This window comes from Agelaius tricolor, unplaced genomic scaffold (genome assembly GCF_023055355.1).
Source record: "Agelaius tricolor isolate 1412-34295 unplaced genomic scaffold, bAgeTri1.0.p SCAF_23, whole genome shotgun sequence".
In the NCBI taxonomy this organism is placed as follows: domain Eukaryota; kingdom Metazoa; phylum Chordata; class Aves; order Passeriformes; family Icteridae; genus Agelaius; species Agelaius tricolor.
Genome location: NW_027269283.1, coordinates 4,380,842 through 4,399,843, shown reverse-complemented (window position 1 = coordinate 4,399,843; position 19,002 = coordinate 4,380,842). Strand labels below are relative to the sequence as shown.

Here is a 19,002-nt window from a genome sequence, read left to right as displayed (position 1 = left end):
CTTTTTAAAATCAGTGCTCCACAAGCAGCAGAGGCTGCAGGGCCAGACAGTCTCTGCTGGGCAGTGTCAGAAGGTCTCACATGTCTGAGAAGTCTCCTTCAGCTCCATGTGGACACCTGAGGAAGTTGCCCATCTCTGCCAAAGCTGGGGTCTTGCAAAGTGCCCTCACAGCTCAGCTATTTCCTAATTCTGAGAACTGCAAGAAAAGGTGAAGCATCCCTCTAAGCATCCCCTTTGGAGACTGGTGGGCAGGGGAATTGTTTTTGTGTTTTTCTGTATCATTTTGTTCTTCTTCAGCCCAACCTCTGTGTGGACAGAGAGGTGGGCTTGGGGCTGCTGTGTCTGCTTGTGTGAGTCTCAGGCTGAACCAGGCTTTGCTCTGCAAGGAGGGTTTATTCTGGGACAGCCTAGTTCCCTTTTCAGTCGTGTCAAAAAAAATGAAAATCCCAAAAGAGAGCAAGAAGATCTGTTAAGATCCCAAAAGAGAGATAACAGCTGTTAAAAAAAAAAATCTGAGGTGGGGTTGTCAGGTGAAAGGAAAACAGAATAATCTCTATTTTTGAGCCTTTGCAGTGGATTTGATTTTGAAATGTTCAGTCCCTCAGTGGATCTCACATAGGGTTGGAGTTTCTCTCTCCCCTTTCATGAGCCCACTGGTCCAGCTGGTTCAGACATTGCAGTGCTAAACCTCCAGGTACAGTAAGATGGCTCACTGTGTGTGTTGAATTTGCTATCTGGGGAAGATATTCTCCATTCTGAACTGTGTGCAGGGTTTGAGCTGCTCAGTCAAGCCTTGGGAAGCTGTAAGGACAGCAGTGGGATGGTAATGATGGCTGTGGTTCTGGCAGACGCTGCAAATAACTGAGACAGAAGGACCTCAGTGTATCTTGGCTGTTGGATGCTGGGATTTTAATATCTGAAAGAAGTTAGGGAAAAAAAGCATGCCTTGGTTGTCCTTGTTGCTGTTCCAGTTTCAGTGATAAGCAGCTGAGCTGTTTGCATGTTCTGCTCTGAGGAAAGCCCAGTCCCTGCCCTCTCACCCCAGCCCCCTCGGAGTTATTCTTCTTGAAGCAGCAATTCCAGGGAATTCAAGGAGGAGCTGCCAGGGTAATCATGGCTCATGGTGCCAAATTTGCAGGGGCTTTACTCCATATTTCAGAACGAGGTTTTGGAAGACTCAGATTTATCTCTGCCTCCAGCTTAAGTTTCTATTTAAGCCACCTTTAATTTCTTGAAGCGCGAAGCTGTTCTGACTGCTGTGATCGAGGTCACTCTTTAATTTAGGTACTCCAAGGAATGCAAAATCTTGTTTGCTGAAGTCTTAGGCATATGCTGAATCCCTAGAGGAGTGTGTGAAGGATATTAAATGTACCATGGCACAAGGAGAGGAGCAGCACTGTTGCAGGAGGAGGAATGGCAGATTAGCAGTGGGGCCATGCTGTTATCGCTCAGTTTGGGAAGTGCTGGGGTTGTGCAAGTCAATATAGGACATTTACACAAATTTCTGGAATAAAAACCCACTCCATCAGCAGTCTAGTATTTGTTTCTTATTATATGTTAATTTTTTTCTGGCACAGCAAAGTTTGTCACCTGTTATGTCAAGGTCTCGGCATTCAGTGCTGGGATCTTTCCAAGTGTGCTGAAACCTAATTGGTTAGGGGCAAGCCTCCCCTTCATTTTAGGGGAGGAAAAAAAAGAAAAGCAAGGAAAAAAGAAAAAACTGTGGCATCTAGCAGGCATTTAAAGCATTTTTCTTGTTCTCTCAAATCTTGTGATTTGCCAGACTTAGGCCTCCTGATTTTTCTTCCCCCTGGTTCTGGGCTTGCTTTGCTTTTCCTGTGAATTAAATTGTAAGAATAATGTACAGCAAATAATTTATAACAAATAACATTGAGCAGCCAGCACCACTGCAGCTCTGGAGAAAGCTTTCTCCAAGCATGTCTCTAGTGAGGGAAAACCTTTGTGTCCTTCTATTGCTTAGCTTTTTTTTTTTTTTTAAATCCTGCTGAGTTTGGTCTGTAAAGTTACAGCCAGAGTGGAAATTTCTTGTCTGCAGGATGTTGGGTGGGTTTGGGGGGCCCTTTCCTGAGTTGTAATGGATCTGTGCCAGTTATTTGGTGAAATCTCTCTGTGCCACTTACTTATTTAATCCAAGAAATGCAACAGTTGTGTGCAAAGCACGTGGTCAGCAGGATCCAACCTGAGCAGCAGATCAGTGGGGCCCTGGCAGGGAACTTTAGGGACTGGAGCTGGCTGAAGCACAGGGACACTTCACAGAATCATAGAATCACAGGATGGTTTGGGTTGGAAAGGACCTTAAAGATCACATAGTTCCAGCCCTCCTGCCTTTGGGCATGGGACACTTGGGACATGCTGCTGGGAGAGGAGGACCTGTCACTGCTCGGGCAGGAGCAACAAACAACTTTAAATTTTCCTTTACTTGGGCTATCACAACCTAATTTTCCTGGTTTTCATCCTTGTTCCAAGCTCTGGCTCACCTTTTTCCAGGGTGACTCTTTGTTTTTCAATATGCTGTTTTCTCCCCTGGTCTGAACTTAATCCCAGAAATCCACTTGGCTGCTTATCTCTTTAGACAATAAAGTTTAGAAATTAGGAAATACACGGAGCTGGCTCTGCTGCTTCTCCAGTGGTGAGGGAACAGGGATTGGATGGCAGTGGGGGGAAATGAGGGGAGAAAAGAAGGCCACAGCTATGAGCAGAGCTGCATGTTATATTTAGCTGCTGCTGTGGCAGTGGCAGCCAGGGTGCTGTGGTTGCTGCTTTAAATATGTTCTGGCCAGTGGAGGTTTCCAGCCCTGGAATGGACCAAGTCCACAGGGATCTGGGCAGCAGTGTCACTGGTTTCCAGCACACTGCAGCTGGGGGATTGCTTTCACTGGGTTCAGAGCTTGGTGATTAATTCAGCAAATTTGGGTAACTTCTGATAAATAATGTCTTTACTGATTGAGAGGGAGAAAAAAATATCCAAAGATGGGTGTTTAGGATGCTTCAGTGGGATATACTGTGTGAGCATGGCAGGGTGGGCACCTCAAACTAATCAGTGTTTTATTTTTGCTTTTAGCCTTTGCTAACCAAGGGCTGCCTTCTCCTTTAGGAGCGCAGCAGTAATTTTTGGTGTCATGTCTTCTCTTCCAGCCCTGAATCCTGGTGCTACTGAGGCAACTGCAGGCACTTTAAAGATGTGGGTGAGCACAGAGGAGGGGCAGGAGAACGACAGGCTCAGGACGTGGTCCCTCGAGCAGGTAGGACACTGCTGTCACCTCGGGTGCTGTGTGGGAAGTGAAACCTTCTGTGCTGTGCAGCCTGGACAGGGAAATGTGGTGTATTCCAGTGTGTCCCAGAGATCCCTGCTGGCTGAAGGAATGATCCTGCAGTGGTTGGCTTCACTGCCTTGAGAGCAGGGGCTGCTCTGTGGTCAGATCAAGCTTGGCTTATACTTCCAGGTGTCCCTGAGAAGGGGGAAATTTTTATTTTCTTTACTTTTGGATATCACTCCTTGAACAAAGCAGAGTTCAGATAGCCTGTGTGTTTGTACTTTTCTCCTGGCTGGCTCCTCTATCTGTGTGCTAGTTGCTGATTTACTTTATTTCCATATCACTTAATAAATATCCATCTGTCCCATGGTGTGGATGAAGGGTCAGGAGAGCAATGCTTTTTCCCTTTGGCTTCTGTGGATGGAAGAAGTGTGCTTGGAAATAACACTCCAGTTTTCCATTACACCGTTCCAGGCTTTTGAAGAAGAAATTGGGTCTCATAGCAGAGCCAAGCCATTTTATTTGTACAAAAAGTAAGCTCCATGCTTGAACATCAGTGAGCAGACTGGCAGGGAATTTGTTCACCCAGTTCATGGCTGTGTGATAAATGACAGTGTCCCTGTGAAAATGGGGATTTTCAAACCCTGGAGTGGTTTCTACCCAGCTTGTGCCACGTCTGGAGACTGCTTGTTTCTAGACTTTATTAAATAATCAGCATTGGGAGTACAGTAACTGGACTGATGCTGTTTGCTGCAGCTTTCCTGACACACTTCCAGTTCTGTAGCCTGTTAAACTGGTAGGAATAAACTAAAGCACCCTGCTGAAGCATGTGATGTGCTGGGATCCACGTGCACCCTCAGGCCCCTGAGAGCTGTCCTCCTTGAAGTTCCCTCCCCTAATTGCATCTAGGTGGGTCCTCAAAACCTTATGGCAGTAATTGTGCAAATGCAGTGAACATTGTGGCTCTCTGGTTGTCTGGCTATTATAAACAGAGAATTTTGCAGGAGGAAGAGGGTGAAGTTTTGGTAGCTTTGCTCTGCTGTTGTAAACAGAGTTTGATCTCTTAGGAAGTAAAGTAGGGAGAAGGGCATAAAATTTTATATGCCTTGCTATCTGCCATGGAAAGACAGCAATAATGGATGTGGATGGTTCATGTGGAAGGTGTCTGGGTAAATAAGAAGGATTCCTTTGTGCTCCATCTGCAGAAAAAGACACTGTTCATTACTGGAGGGCAGCACCCAGAGATGGCCTTGTAGCAGTGTGCCATCCTCCCTGCAGGCTCATGGGCCTGTGCTGGCCCACAAAGGATTTTCAGTATCTTCTCAGGGATCTTTAAGAACCAAGCTGAGGATCTTTGCTGAAGAACTTGGCTCCTTTGTCTCTGCTCCTCCTTTTCCCCCACCCTCCTGTGGTGTCCTCTCCCTCCCAATTCATTTGTTTTTAAAACGATTGTGCCATTGTGTGCATCAATACGTGCATGGCCTGTCTTGTTTTTCTCTTGGCCTGAAAGTGCAAAGCAAATCTGTTTATGGTTTTGGTGAGCTAATTCTTCCCCACCCTAGATTTTTAAATAGACTCTTTCTTTACCAAGCTTGCAGAGCTTGCAGGATGTATTGAAGTAATGGGAAAAATATGTTGTGTGTTAACCTTCCTTTTTTGTAAAACTTTATTTACAAGACCCTATTCCTGGCAGTACATCTGGGAAGTAAATATCTGGATGCTGGAGAAAGTAGAAGACTTTGAAATAGCAAAATGGGCATTTAATGCATTTGGGGAGTTTGAGTTTTCCACGTTCAGCGTTTGCATTGTGAAGCCAAGTCTAGTGAGCTGTGCTCAGTTGTCCCTTTAATTATTTATCTTTGCCTGCAAATCCCGGTTTCTGGGCTTGGCTGTTCCCTGGGCTGTCTGTTACCTTCAAACAGGCTCCTCCAAGGCAGCTGCTGACCCAGACCTTGCAGCTGAAGGTAAGAGCAGCAAGGAATGCTCTTGGCCTGTAAATAGTGCCTTGGATTAAGGGCTTGGTATGTCACTGGTGTGTTGGAAATGTTATTTTTGCCTCTTGATTTCATCCTTCCTGCAGATCAATCTCAGACCTGTCTGTTTAGGTTAACAGCCTGCTCTGCATCCTTGTGGGGGTTATAGAGCTTTGTGTGCAGCATTTTCACCAGGGTGTTTTGGCTTGTGGAGGCAGAGCCCCAGGGACACCCCTGGCCATGGTGCCTGGCTGCTGGCTTCCTTCCCAGCCCTTGTGCTGCCTCTTTGCTGGAGCCTGCCCTGCCACAGCACCTCCTCACCTCCAGCCTGGCTGTGAGTTATTTCTAGTGAAAACTGAGCTGCTTGTGGCTGGCTATGGGGCTGGAGCTCTCTGTGGACATGTGGGGCTTTGTGCAGCCTGGTGTAGGGTTGGCCATGGCAGCAGGGCTGGACTAAGATGATCTTTAAGGTCCCTTCCAGTCCAAACCATTCTGTGATTCTATGGCCATTACATGTGCAAATGCACTTCTGCAGCCCCAGCTCTGTAGGGCTTGGCTGAGGCCTCTGGGTACTCCTGGAACATAAATAAGCAGGAGTAGGATTTCAAAGCAAGCAAATTTTTGACATAGTTGATGTCATGCCTCTTCAGCCCTGTGTTCAGGGCCCAAGGATCTGCAGGCCCACGGCTGCTAGTTTGGTCTTGTTGCTAATAACCCTCTGGAGGTGTTTCTGCTGAGCTGGTTCTTGCAGAGGGCTGAGGGGTTCACCCTGATCTGATGGTGTCAGGGAAGACAGGATCCATGGTGGGGACAGCACCATGCTGGTGTTGTTCTGGGTGCTTTCCCAGAACTGGTGCCCTGTGTGAAGCTGCAGCCCTGGGTGTGCTCCTCACTGGGTTTGTGGTGTGGAGTGACAGCAAGGACCTCTGGTGAGTGGCCTTAAAGGGCTGGGGCAGGGTTGTCCCACTCATGCAGCCCTTGCACCCAGAGCCTCTGCTCTGCCAGTGAAGAACAGATGGGAAAAGAGATTTCATTTCCTCACCCTGAGAGGTAAATTTTTCACAGGAGTTTCGTTCACCTGCAAATCTACAGCAGAGCTCAAAGCAAAGAATTCCCCACACAAAGGCTTTGCAAAACAGGACTGTCCATGTAATTTGGTAGCATGTGGGGTTTCTTTCTGTAACAGAGTCTTAGAAGAGGTAAAGCTCTCTCTCTTTTCTCCTTTTCTCTCTGTTAAGCTGGCAGTGTTGGTGCTCCCTAGGAAGGTGATGGCTGGGGCTGGCCCTGCCCAGTGCCCCTCAGTCCCCAGGCAGGGCTGTAGCCCTGAGCATGGAGCTCTGAGGCCTCTCTTACCTCCTCTTTTCCTCTCCCCCCAATCAGTATGTGTAACTGCAAAGTTCCCCAACTTGCAGATCAGATGGAGTTTTCCAAATGCCCTTGCATTCTTTTCCTTCATTCCTCCCTTCCTACTCTAACTTCTTACTGACCTGTTTGCTCAGGACATGTATGCAATATCAGTGTGACAAATTAAATTGCTTGTACTCAGAAAGATGAGGCCACTGGATGCATAAACTTCTTGGCTAGCCCCACACTAACAGTTTTGACTCCTGCCCCTCACATTGTATTTTGTGAAAGGCAAATTCCATCCTGCGTGTCCCTTTCCAAACCTATTGCCCAACACTTCCACTATTTGTCATCAGCTGAAAAGGGATCTGAGCACTGCAGATATCCACAGATGTGGTTTGATGGTCTGTGCTGTTACAAACCCCATCTGTGTGTCAGGAGGGTTTGGCTTTGCTGGGGTCTGGGATGTGCAGTGGCTCTGCTGTTCTCTGGTGAGGTGAGCAGTGCCCCAGGAAGGCTCTGGGCTCCAGGAGCAGCAGTTGGATGCTCAGAGATGCCTTCAGCCCTGTCTGCCAGGGGTGCCCTGAGGCTGTGCCAGGCTCCAGTCAAGGCTGTGTCCAGGCTCTCTGAAGGGACTGGGGTGTGCTTGAACAGGTTTTCTTTAGGAAGGGAAAGAGCTGTGCCTGTGGAAGTCTGGAGAAAGTCCATTCTGTTGTTGTGTACCAGCACAAACCGGTGGCACCTCAGGTTCAAGGAGAGGCCTGCTGCAAAGGGAGAGGCTTTGGGATGTCTGGCTCAGAGCTAAGGCTGCAATATTCTGTGTCTTCAGAGGTATTTGGGAAAGAGGACACAAATCCAAGGTGAAATGGTGAGTTCTTACTCACCACCCTTCAAACTGTGGACTGGAGGCCACCCTTCAAAACAGAGTGATTCACTGCAGGGAAAAACAGCTTCTTATTTCCCAGCTTGATCTGGAGCCCTGTAATCACTTTGGTGGTTCAGCTCTCTGCAGCACTGAGGAGTTGTCTGTTCCAGTGCTCTGAGCATGCTGCAAGTTTGCTTTTATTTCCAAAACAGCCCTTTAAGCATGTTGGGTTGTAAGAGAAACTCGTAATAATTCCCTCTGCCAGTATAATTCAGTGGCAGTGCAAAATAGGAGGGTATCTGACTAAAGGTGACCCATCAAAGGGTGAATTCTGATAAAAAAACTAGACTAGGGATTCACAAGTCCTGAGTTTAATTACTGACTTTGCTATAAGCTTCCTGTGACCTTGGGCGAGTTATTTAAAATTGCTTTGTGCCTCATTTCCCTTTCTGTAACACACTGGTGACAGCATTTCCCTTCCAGCCAGGAGCTGTGGCAGTGGGAAGGTGTCTGTACCCTTTTCCAGAGCTGCTGTGTGAAGAACCTGGATGGACTAGGAAGCACAACCATCTCATGGGCCTCTTTTCTGTTTTCCTGGGGAAAACAGAACAGGATGATCCATTTAAAGGGTTTTATAGGTACTCAGAGAATATGTTCCATTAGGTCCTGGGGCTCCTGGCATAACTGCACTAGCAAGGTGGTTGCTCCTTGAGCTGTCAATCTTCCTTAGCACTGCTCTCAGCTCTTTAAATTGATGGCCAGTTTGGGCAGAGCAGGTTTCTGGTGCCCCTGTGCTGCCTTTCTGCTTTGAACCTGGGTGAATGCTGAGGAGGGGTGGTGGCTTTGGGGATGGAGGTGATGGCACATGGTGCTGCTCCCCATGGCAGTGTGCACACAGACCTGGGGCAGATCATTTCATCTCTCCCTGCTCCTTCCCACTGTAGGGTAACAGCACTGACCACCCCTTTTCCCACTCCCTGAATGTCAGGAGAAGTTTTCCAGCATGCCTGAAATGTGCTAAAACCTCGTGGTTGGAGGAGCAGCCATCTGGGGGAACAAGGGGCTGGCTGTCTCCTGTGTGCTGCTCTGGAGGCTCCCTGCCATTCCCATGGGATGAGCTGTGGGAAACCCTCACATGACAGCTGTCCTGAGGGGATCTGCCTCTGTTTTAGGTACAGCAGAGTTGGGACAGAGTGATGCTGAGCCTCCTTTGTCCCAGACACATGCAGCCCCTCTTCCCTTTGCCGTCTCTGGGGTGGATGTGGGACAGCCACCAGCCTGAGACCCCCAGCCTGTGGCAGTGAGTGAGCTCCAGCTGGTGTGGGATGCTGTGGGTGGATGGAAATTACCATCTCTGGGATGTGGCAGAAAATCAGATCTCGTGGTGGTTGTGGAGGAAAAATGTTCTTGAGGAGTATCTGACCATCCAGAAATGTTCAAAATGCTGTTATCTGTATTTCCCTCTGGTCACACAGCTGCTCCAGTGGCTTGTGCAGGCTGTTGAGAACCAGCAGTGTGAATTGTGGCCACTCTTTCATCTTTGGTGTGAATATATCATACACAATTTCTGTCACCTGTGCAAGAGGCATGGCCCAGCAGCTGGAAAAATCCATCCATTTTGGACAGAAGGTTTGCTTTCATCTCCATCCTTCCCTTCCCAAGAGCCAAAACCCCAACCCCCTTCTCCTTCAAGGTATCCTGAGTTACTGACTGTCCTGCTGGGATGCTGCAAGGCTGGGCAGCATATGGCCTCCAGGGCACAGCAACAGGCTGGGGCTGCTTCTAGACCAGGGATTGCAAATCTCAGGCTACAGCCAGGTCTGGCTGTTCCTCAGACTCTGCCTGGTACCTAGGAGTAAAACTGTCTTGAACAGCACCCCTGACACTAGTGAAAGGGAAGAAATTGAATTCAATGTACAGGATGTGGTATCATTAAGTACTTCTGCTGTCTAACCCTCTTGTTTTTCCCTTTTGTGGTTTGTGTGATCTTCCTGCTGGGCCAACAAACATTTAAGGCTGTGGATTTTTCCCCAAGTTGTGAGACTTTTAGTTGTTCAAGCCACTTTGTGGGGGAGGGTGAGCCCCAGACTGATGTGTGTGGGAGATCACATGGATGTGTGACTTCTAAAAGTCTTCAGGGCTGTCTGTTGGAGGATCTTGGAGCCCTGGGCAGAGGCTTTGCACATGTCTCTTGGGAAATTCTAAAATGCCGTGGAAATAACTACTGACCAAGGAAGGGAGGGATGTGGGGAAGATGCCAGGCAACAAGGAGAGGCTGGCAGCAATTTCCTGATGGAGCTGAACCCTGATTTCAGAGCACTGATGTAGTCTGGGGGATGGCAAGTGAGTGTACCCTGAATCTCCCTCAGGCAGGGAGCTGCCATCCTGTGGGACCTTGCCCAGAATGAGTCATTTAAACAGTGAGGATGTCTCCTGCACTGGCAGCTTCTCTGCACTCACCAGCACATCACAGCAGGTGATGATGAGACTTGTGCCAAATTTGAGAAGGGTGCAGATAGGAGCAGCTGGCCATGATTTTTTTGTGTTACCCCTGTGGTTGCTGCTTGTTTTTGATGTGCAAACAGATGGTGCAGAAGAACCCCAAAACACGGTGGCAGTGCTTTGGGCAGTGCTGCCAGCCTCTGTCCCAGCTATCCCTGGCACTGTTACAGCAGTGATCCATGGAGAGCTCCCTGGAGGAGCCCTGTTCTCACTGCTCTGCCTGCTCTGGCCCCTGGGGAGGCAGCTCAGTGTGGAATTATCACAGGGGTGTTGCTCTCGAGGGGTTCCTGTGCCCTGTCTGCTCCTGATGGGATCAGGGATGAGTCCTGCAGGCTGTGGGCACTGCCCTGCCATGGGAGGTTTCTATTCCCTTGATCCTGTGTGGTGGGTGATGGTGGGCTGGTGCATGGAGGCAGTTCCTGCTGTCCTGAGCCTCATCCAGTGTGACATGCTGTCATTTGGTGCAGTATCATCAAGATGCTCCCAACTCTGTTCACTCCTAGCCCAAAGAAGAGGGCAGGTGCCTGGAGGACCATGTTCTGCTAACCTGACTGTGCTTTGGGCTGCTGGCCTAGAAGTGAAATGCTCCATCATGGCATCACCAGTCAGTCATCCCCATTCCTGTGTGTGCAGGCTGCCTGCTGACACAGCATGGATGTTTTTACCTTACTGTCCCCCGTGCTGACTCCTGCAGTTTACTTTATCCTGCTGTTTTCTTAGTACTGTGAAACACAGTTAATAATGTTGCTGTGCCCTTTACCCTAATGAGGATAATGAATGTTTTAGACTGGTGTAATGAGACAACCCTTCATTTTTTTTCTGCAAAGCCAGGAGGGGTTCTTGATTTCTGTCTTGCTGAAGTTATAACATAGTCTGTGATGTCTTTGGTGCAAACCAGAAATATTTCTTTTATTCTTGGGACACTTTGCAATGAGAACTTTTCCATGTTCATTTGAAGGGCTGGGAAATTTTAAATTTGCAACAGATGGATTTTCTCCAAAAGCTTCAGGTTAAGTCAGCTCTAAGGAAATGACAGTCTTTGTATGGCAAACTAATTCTTTTTTTAATTGACTCCTACTTCATTTCATTCCCATGAAGGATGTTGTTCCCCTCTGCCAGTCCTGCACCCAGTCTAACTTAAGTTCATGCAATGTATATGAAGGGTGGGATGGTTTCAGGAAGGCAAAATGCAGCAGTCAGCTCTCCTGTGAGCACTGTAATGGTAGGAAACAGGCACAAATCCTTTGTTTTCTTTCATCACTCCCCTTTGTCACCTGTCTGCTGCTCTGATTTGGCAAATAGAGCAGCTATTAGTGACCTCCCCACTGCAAACTGGGGTGGTGAGGTGGTAACAAAGTCTCTTTGCACTCTTGTGAACATATAAAATACTTAGAAAAGTAATCTAATACAGCTATTAGAGGTGTATTAGTAGATTCACACCTGGCTGCATGCACAGAAAACGAGGATTTCCTTGGGCTGTCATTTCTAGGGATGAATTTTTGAAGGACCTGAAGATAGGTTTGCTATCAGTTGGTGGTAATTGAGCTGTACTTGCATAATGATAGTAATTTCCTTCTTCTTATATCTTAAATTTGATTTATAAGACCATGCTGCAGTGTGACTTTAAGTGTTTGTCTCTGCTGGCAGTTGGCAATGTATTAGCTGTGATCCTTTACAGAAATAAGTGTTCAGTGTTGGAGCTAAATTGAATAATATGGTGGTGTTTGTGTCTTAATCTTCCAAATAGCTCTGTTAAGTTTGCTACATTGATGTCTGAAAGGCTTAAAAATAATAAACTCCATTGTATAGAGCTTTGAATACAGAGTGGAAGCTTAGTAATTGCTGGCAGTTCATGGGCAGACTCACTAAAACACAGCAAGGAGGCAATTCTCCCAGCACACCTGAATTTTTTAAAATAATCTCCTTGTATCAAGGCCTTGTGATCCACAACGTACAAAGTCCATTAATATGAATTCAGGCTTGTGGGACTCAGTCCAAACCCCCAAACCCTTTAATTACAGTGTCATATGAATTTAAAATACCTTTTGTCTTCCTCATCAATCTGCTGGGAGCTGTTTGCATCCCCAGCTTTTGGGCAGGGTAGGTGGAGTGGGCTCATCTTGGTTGTCAGCAGAGAGCTGAAGTCCTGAACTTCCATCCCACTTCTCAACCTTTTGCTCTTCATAGGAAGTGGGAAAAAACCTAAATGCATGGTGGTTTGTTTCTTTTTAATGAGGTTCTCAGGGAATCAAGTGTCAAAGGAAAAGCTCTGAAATCAGAGATCTGGCTTTGGTGTTTTTTCTCAGAAGATGTCTGTAGTTCCCCTGCATCCTTGTGAATGAGTTTTTAAATGAGGAGTTGCAAAGAGCAACTGAGGAAAAGGCGGGTTGGACTAGCAGGAATGACTTAAAAACAAACAACAAACAAAACCCAAAAAAGCTCCAAACAGCCAATCCCCCTCCCCCTCAAAAAAACCCAAACAAAAAACCCCCAAAACAAAACAGGAGAGGGAAAGGAGGAGAATGTCATTTGTTTATCAGAACTGAACTTGAAACTAATTTTAAATGTCTGTTTTCTGAGAGTAAGGAAATTCCTTTAGCTTCCAGCAGTAAATAACTGGGATGCTTTCAGCTCACAGCTGATCTAGAGGATGGTGAGTTTTCAACTAAAAAAATAATTGACTCTCCAGTAAGGCCACTCCATTCCAAGTGTCACTAAACAGCTGGAGGAAGAGGAGAGCCCTGACTGGCACAGTTCATATCACAGATAACCCTTGAACTTTGTTCTGTGTCTCTGAGTTCTGTCCAGAGTGTCTTGACAAATGGTTTTGAACAAATACACTTTCTAACGAGGGAGCAAATGACCAGGATTGCATCTGGGTGGCAGGTGCGTGATCCAGATGCCCAGATTTTGCCCAGAGAGATCTCAAATCACGTCTCAAATCCATTTTTCTCTTCCTATCAATCCTAAAAGACATGGTGAGTATTTCAGAGAAAGGGAGAAGGTTGTCTCATGGGAAGTCTTGAGGGTCAGTGAATGAGGGTGTGGTGGTTAGGATGGTTGTTCTCCATGCCAAACTCTTCTTGGCAGCTGAGTGGTGAAGGATTTAGTGCTGGCTGTGGTGAGCAGGATTTCTGAAACTCAGCTTCTCCCCAGGCTCATCTCAGCAAAGGTTTTGGCTGTCAGAGATACTGAGCTCTCTTAATGGTCAGCCCTTCTCTATGCCAGCAGGGCCTGTCCTGTGCAGTCCACTTGGGACTTCTGGAAGTCTGTCACTTATGTAGGTGCTAAAAAGGAGCTGAACTTATTTGGGAACTGGTGTTCCAGCTGAAGGAGCTGAGCACTTGCCAGTCTGGCCATATGCTTCTGAAGTCCTTGTGGTTCAGTGCTTTAATCCAGGATATTGCCTATTTAAGGCAATGGAAGGAAGCCCTGTGTCACTCCTGCAGAGTAGGTATGTGAACTTTAAGCATCAGGACCAAATGGTAGTTCTAGAATTAGATGGTGTCCCTAATTTCCCTCTTGAGTTTTAAGTGGATGCAGCATTCTTCACTTACAGCCTCGACTGTTGTGTTGCATTGTTGTATGGGGTTGAACATCTGCCCCTTCCAGCCACAAAAGTGGCTGTGTTCCAGTGGTGGGTGGTTTCTTTCTATTCAGGGATCCTCTGAGGCTTGGAAAAGCTTGAGTATTAGGCATGACATACTGTCAACTGCTGCAGATCCCCTTGGCTCCCTCCTCCCAACATCTGCAAGGCCAGAGTTGTCCATCTTGGCTTGTCCATGTACAGTGCACAGAGCAGAAAGACCCAATTCCTACAGCTGCTGCTGCTGAGCAGGGAATGGGCCCTCGCCAGGAACCTGCCCATCCCATGCAGGAAACCTTTGTGGTCCCAGCCTGTAGCAGAAGAGAGGGAAGAGCTATCACCAGCTCCCTCAGGAGGGCTGTGCTGCTGGGACCACAGTGCTGGGATCGTCCCCACTTGCAGCACCCTGGTTTGGGATGCTCATCCTCCATCCAGCAGCTCTGCTGTGGCCCTGCTGTCCTGTGGGGTGGCAGGGGATGGAGCAGGCAGAGCAGGAGCACCGTGCACCACATTAAAGGCTTGGATGCTAAAGCAGAGCCGTGGTGAGGGACAAGGTGCCTGTCTCACACAGGTCTCTCAGCCCAGTGGTTTTTTTCCCTGCAGCATTGTTTCCCTGATTGACTGGCGCTGGCTTGGCAGAAGCCTTTTGAATATTCATTTGGCTGACGGGAGATGAGAGTGTGGTAGCTCCTTGAAATCAGCTTGGGGAGGGGAAGCAAATAAGACTGCCTTTTTCTCACTCCTAGTGCTACTTGAACTCTCTCAAATGCATGCTTCACATGGATAAATGATTGCAGAAGCCTCAGCCTACCTAACAAGCCTGCTGTTGTACAGCAAAAATTACGGTGCCTGCATACTTGCCATCCTCATTTAAAAGCCCATTCCTCATTAATATCACTTTATACATATTATTGCAGCTCGAAGTGCCATTCCTCTTCTCCCCACCCATTTCCTTGTCTGGCTGTGACATACAGGAACTACACCCAGTGCTCGACTTGCCTCTCCTGACCTTTTGTAACTTGGCTCCAAACTCCTTTTTTTGGGTCTTTTGCAAAACACTGTCAGAAGGGAAAAATCCTTTGTTAAAACACAGCCAACTCCTGCCTCAACGTGGAACAGTTTGTTCTGCTGAAAGAATGAGCCAGTTCAGTGAGCAGAAAAACATTGCCATAAACCAGCGGGCTCAATAAGCTGCAAAAGCCATCGGCTGCGCGCAGCGTCTGAAAGGACGACTCTGAAGCAGAATGCATGGGGATGGAAAAAAATAATCCACAATCCCAACCTGCCAAACCCTGTTTCTTTGCTTTCAGACAAAGTATTTTGCAGTTTTCTTTTTGGTTATAGCAACTGTAAGTGGAGGAATGGGAGCTGAGGCTGAGCCAGGATGTAACACAGCTCTGGAAGCTGCATATTGCAAAAGGGCACAGGGGATGAAGTAATCCAAAAATGCTCAGCTGGGAAGGGGCTGCAGCACTCATAGTCATCAGGCTGTGCTGCAGATGATCAGCTCCAGCGCCTCTGGTACTGTTTAGTAGCTTGGTTTAGTCCTTCCCACCCACATCTTGTTTTAAAGCTCTGGGCACTCTTTACTTCCCTGGAATTGCTGCTGCTCTGTCCCTTTTGCGGCTGCTCGGTAACTGGTGATCAGCCTGGTGATCAGCCTGGCTTCAGCAAGAGGTTCTTCATTCCACAGGGGCCTTGGATGCTTGGTGAGAAACCTGTGTGACAGGCTTTTGGGTTTGTGTCTGCAGTGGGATCGTTTTGGTGCCGGTATAAAAGCTGACACTGGTTTTCTTTTAACAGTAAATGTTGTGCTGGCATGAGAGCTGTGGTTCCCAGATTTGGGGTGATGGCCCCTCAGTTAAGGACACCCATATGGAGGTGATGTGCAAGCCTGGCAGCGGGGCTGTGAGCAGGGGTACATCAGCAAGGTGGGCTCCAAGGCTTCCCCAAGATGATTCCTTGGGAAGGGGCAGGCTGGAGCAGCACTGAGAGCACAGTGGGGCTCTGGCACTCTGTGCTCTGTTGCCATTGGGTGCTCACACCTGTGAGCTCCTCAGCAGCTCAGCCAAGTGTTCCCTGCTGATTTAAAAGTCTCAAGTATCCTTGTTGGAAATTTGATGTGGAGAAAGATCTACCTCTGGTGCTTATTCATTGCTCTGAGCTTCCCAGTAGATTTTTGTCTTGGAGCCAGTTCAGCAATTTCAGATAATAAAACCACAAAGAAGTGTATTTTAGGTGTAATCTATTCATGTTCACATACATTCTGAAGGGCTGCATCTGCCAAAGCTGGATTTGTCCTACAGAAATGGTGATGCTTGACAATGAGCTCCGAGGGTGGGATCACAAAGCATGTGGCACATCTGAAGGTGGTGTGGCAGGATATAATTGATGTGTGAGATGCCTGTGTTTCAGATGAAATCACAAACAAAGCCCTGACAATGCAAGCAAAGAGAAAACATCCTAGAGAAAGCACAAGGGGCTGAAATGGGAACCCCAGTGTGTTTACAAGCACGGTCATACTGTCCTGTTCAGGCACAAACCAGCCTGCTGGCAGTCCCCAGCTGAGTGTGAGGTGATGGGACACCCACATACTGATGAGCTGAGGGACTTCCTGAAGCTCCATTAATGCTATCTGGTGTCCTCTGCTGGCGGTGCTAACCCCAGAGCTGGCTCTGTTGAGATGTGATTATTTATCTCTGGGCCTTTTGCTTTGGGGGAATGCTGGGAATGTTTTGCAGTGTGGACAAAATCTGAGGATTGAAGCTGTGGAGGTGGGTCCCTGGATTGCTGGAACTGTGAACCCTGCTAAGGTAGTGCAATGCGGAGCAAATCTGTAATGAAGCCTCTGTGCCAAAAGAGATTATTACTTTTTTGGAAGATGTTAATGGTATGATTACATAACATTTATTTTGTGCTCAATCAAATGGATGAAGGCAGAGGAAAAGGAGTGAATTAATGTTAGTGATGTTCAAACAGAAGCACGCAAAGCTCTGAGGGATGATCAGTGGTTTTGTTTTGATGTGTGTTGTGGTGGTTGTTTTTTATTCCTCACATTCTCCTGAAATATAGCACACAGGCTTGTCTCTAAGGGGGGCACATTGCCAATAGTCTAAAGGTTATATTATCCCACTGACCTATTTTTATACTCCAATCGTGTTCTGTTTCAGCCGGCTCTTTCTAACCTTCCATCTTGCTCAGTTTTGTGCTTGTCTGGGAGGGGGAAAAAAAAAAGCAGATATAATTGCCCTTAGTCCCTGAGTGCTGAGGCAGCCTCTGCCCAGATACCAGCACACAGGAGAGGTGCTGCTGTTACAGCACAAGAGCAATCCAAACACACAGCTCAGAAACAGGCACCTACTTGAGACAGGGGGATGAGGAGCACTGTGGGGCAGAGGAGAGAGGGCTTCTCTTAAAGGCAGGTTTTAAATGGAGAAGTCCAGCAGTTTGGAGAAGGGTGAAATTTTTAATGAATAGCTCTGTTTAACTGGTCTAAATGGAAAAGACTCTTTTCTGCTCTAGGCCTGCCAAGGAATGGAGAATGAATACGATTGTTCGGTCAACCGGCTCCCACTGCATTTAGACTGTCCCCGTGGTTTCAAAGCCAGGCTTAAGCTACAAAGCACCCTGACCAGTTGGCATAAAGAGAAATTGTTCCTTAGTACAAACGTTGACTGTGATGCTGCTTGAAGCTCAAAACTGCTGAAGTTTGTGCATGTGTTTGTACATTCGTGCAGCGTGAAATAATAAGATGTGAAGCGCCTTTCTTGCCTGCGTGGCCTCTCTGGGGCTGTGGTTATTGTATTGCTGGTGGCTCTGCTTGTTCATGTTAAGGTTTGAGTGCCTGCAGAGTTAGTGGGCTACCAATCTGCTCTGGAGGGGAAAATCTCCCTAACTGCTCATTGATGACCTTGCAGTGCTGAATGGGGTTAAACCCCCAAAGAATTAAGTGCGTCACGACCTCGGTGTGGGTTATGAACCAGGCTTTGGGTGGCAGGCACTACCTCCAGGTGCAAGGGCATGGCATGGGGATGTGTGCCAGAAGCCAGAGTGATGCTCAGCAGCATTTTTAGGCTGCTGGAGATGTTCCCATGCTGTGACTTCCTCCCAGCTGCAGCTTTTGCAGAGTTACTCAGGGAGGATGCTGGACTCCAGCTAGCTGGGATGCACAACCACAGAGTGGGAACAGAGGAGCTCAGCCCTGCCAAATCTTGCCCTTTCTTCTCCCTCACAGAGCCATGCTGGCACAGCTGGCAGAGAGGTCCCTCCCACACCTTGGAAGTTTCTCTGGAGAGGTGATCTGTCCCTGCTGGCTGTGTCTGTCTGCATGGAATGACAGGGATGTGGCCTGGAGAGGTCTCTGCTGAGATGTCCATTCACACAGTGTGTCACTGGGATGGATTAGCAGTAGCCCTCACTGGGCATCCTTCAGCAATAAATAATTCAGACTGGTGAAACTCCTACATGACTTCTCATGAATGGACTGCAAAGGCCATATTAATAGGAAGGAATATTAATGGCCAGCCAAAGAGGAAGAGTCCCAGGACTGCCCTGGCTGGCAACAGGGCCTGTACCCCAAATACATGGAGCTGTTTATCCTCCCTTCCCCAGCACCACGGTAAATGCACCCAGTCCCAGCTGCTGAGCTGGCTCCCAGGGCAAACTGGGTGCCTGTCATGCTGGGGGGACCTGCTGTCCAACACAGGGGGATGGATGTTTGTGGGGGTTGCAAGGGGAAGGGGACTCAGCCCTCAGGTTTGGGTTGATAGTGCTGGCCACAGGGATCATTTAATTAATGGCCTGGCTAATTACAATGTGATTGGGAAGTCATCTGGAACTCCCAGAGACAGTGCTGCATCTTCTGACTCTGGCTGGAGGTAGAGCCTGAAGGGAGAGACAAAAACTCAAAAACATCAACTTTTTTTCCTCCTTTGATTTCTTCCTCTTTTCCCCCTCATAAGATGCTATCAGCTGGGGCCTGCAGAGCTTCAACTTAAAAACAAACCACTTTTATTTAAAGTGCCAATATTGTGCTTGGCTCCATATGAGACAGAAACATTAACTTTGTCTCTGACCTGGGGAGCGTGTCTGCCTGCCTAGCAGGCACTGAAAGTGTTGAGAAAACTGTTATTTTACTTCTATTTTGGTGCTGATTTTTAAAAATGGCATTTTTTTATTAATTTCATTTTATTTTTAACGGAGCATTCCCTCTTGAGCAGAGCCCACAGAACACGCAGCCATCCTTTGTGTCCCCATGGAGCTTTGTCCCTGCTGTCAGTGTTGGCACCCAGGAGCTGGCAGGGCAGGGGAGGGCAGCTGTCCCCATATCCCCGTGCCTGGGCAGTGGGGCTGGAGCTGCTGTGTCCTGGTGCTGCTGCCTGGTGGGTTTTCTGGTTGCTGTTTCTAGGCGAGGTTTGCAAAAGGTCACAAACAATTAATCTGCTAACTGGGGACCTT

General features: G+C 47.8%; 1 protein-coding gene across 3 annotated transcripts in view; it reads left to right on the top strand.

Moving 5' to 3' along the window:
- Positions 1–19,002, top strand: part of ZHX3 (zinc fingers and homeoboxes 3) — a 46,658-nt gene that overhangs the window by 14,177 nt on the left and 13,479 nt on the right. For 2 of the 3 annotated variants that reach the window (XM_071446983.1, XM_071446986.1), the window contains exon 2: positions 3,157–3,263. The gene's annotated coding sequence lies outside the window, so the exon portion shown is untranslated. Of the gene's footprint in view, positions 1–3,156; positions 3,264–15,109; positions 15,255–19,002 lie in introns of those variants that run through there. The other variant, XM_071446985.1, reaches the window with a different exon arrangement.